Here is a 1,650-nt window from a genome sequence, read left to right as displayed (position 1 = left end):
ATTTATGTCCCAGCACTCGGGAGGCAGAGGTAGGCAGATTTCTGAGTTTGAGGCCAGCCTGGTCTACAAAGTGAGTTCCAGGACAGCCAGGGCTATACAGAGAAACCCTGTCTCGAAAAACAAAAAAAAAACAAAAACAAACAAACAAAAAAAAACCAAAACAAAACTATTTATCATATAACAGTTACAGTTTGCTCACCTCATCTGTTCATTGCATAACAGTGTTGGGAATATCAGGTCCTTCATCAGCTGATTGCCTTAAAGACACCCAGGCAAAGGTCTGGAAGTAGGGGGTAGATAACCTGGCTCAACTGGCAGCAGGCTTGCTGCAAAATCCTGACAATCTGAAAGGTAATTGTCATCAGAGGAGATGTTAGAATCAATGACTAAGTAAGCCCTAGCAGTCCTATGGCCAACCAGTTTTAACTGGCTAATTACAGAAAAGAGTAATACCAAAAACAGAAAGAGGATGTTTATTCGATATGGCCACATTGGGAAGAGGAATCCTTCTTCAGGGTCCTGAGGTGAGGAAGGGGTGCACATAACTGCGCAGGCTGGTCAAGGTTCTGTCCCAACCATCACCAGTGTCTCAGCTCTGGTCCACCTCTGCCTGGCACCAGGCTCCAGTCTTTTCCTTTTCCCAGCATGAGATTCCTGGGGAAATTCCAACTTCTGGGGGTCCATTGTTTCAGTAGTCTGATAGCCAAAGGGAGGGGCACACATCTTTCTAGAGTGTCTTTACTCCTGCCAGGACAGCTACAGGACTCAGGGTCAGTGTCAGCCAAGACACAGGCTGGTTAAATGACTGCTTGGGACAGGGTTTCGTGTGGCCCTGGATGACCGATTCCTCCCCCCTCCATCTCCCAAGTGCTGGTATTGTGTGCCACCACACCCATTTTACGTGATGCAGGGGATGGATTCTAGGGCTTCTTGCATTTTGGTGAGTATTACAAAATTCTGGGCTAGACTTCTAAATTCCAACTGTGCTCAGTAGCTCCTTAGTCTGTCTGCACCTCCTCTCTTTCTGTTTGAAACCCTACCTTCTTCTTCTTTTTTAAAGTATCACAAAAGTTTATTTTGCAAAAAGTTTCATATGAAAATGTACATGACCCAATTCTACAGCACAATCAAACAGGGCCTTTGGGGAGGGATGTGGACGCCACTGCTGGACAGTGTTCACTCTTTCCAAGGCTTCTGACATGATGGTGCCGTTTCCCCACCTGACCACCATTCCGATGTTATTCTGTTGCCTATCATTTGCAATCTCCACACGCTCATCAATCACAAGATTCATAAAGGGATCAAAGCCCTGTGGCATTCCTTGTACGTGTCTGCCACCGTTTAACTTCAATGATAACTTCTTGTCCATAATTTTCTTCAGTTCGGGAGGGTGTGCTTTGACTCCTCAGCAGGCTCCACAGGACAGTGAAGGAAATGCTCACAAATGCGCGCGTGCGCGTGGGGTGGGGGGCAGGCTTGGCGCTGATTGAAGTCCTATCTTCTTCATTCATTTTTTTTTTTTTTTTTTTTTTTTTTTTTTTCTCACCATATTCCACTTAGGGGACAGCCTCAGGAGCTTCTCATCACCTCCTCAGCCACACACAACACCTGCTGCTCTTTCCCAGATCCCGATTCTTGCTTCATTTTTTT

At 45.9% G+C, this 1,650-nt stretch overlaps 1 pseudogene; it reads right to left on the bottom strand.

Moving 5' to 3' along the window:
* Positions 1-1,072: 1,072 nt before the first annotated feature.
* LOC110294917 lies at positions 1,073-1,393 on the bottom strand (annotated as a pseudogene).
* Between the last annotated feature and the right edge of the window lie 257 nt (positions 1,394-1,650).

Source organism: Mus caroli, chromosome 5 (genome assembly GCF_900094665.2).
Source record: "Mus caroli chromosome 5, CAROLI_EIJ_v1.1, whole genome shotgun sequence".
Taxonomy (NCBI): Eukaryota; Metazoa; Chordata; class Mammalia; order Rodentia; family Muridae; genus Mus; species Mus caroli.
This window is presented reverse-complemented; position numbering and strand designations above follow the sequence as displayed.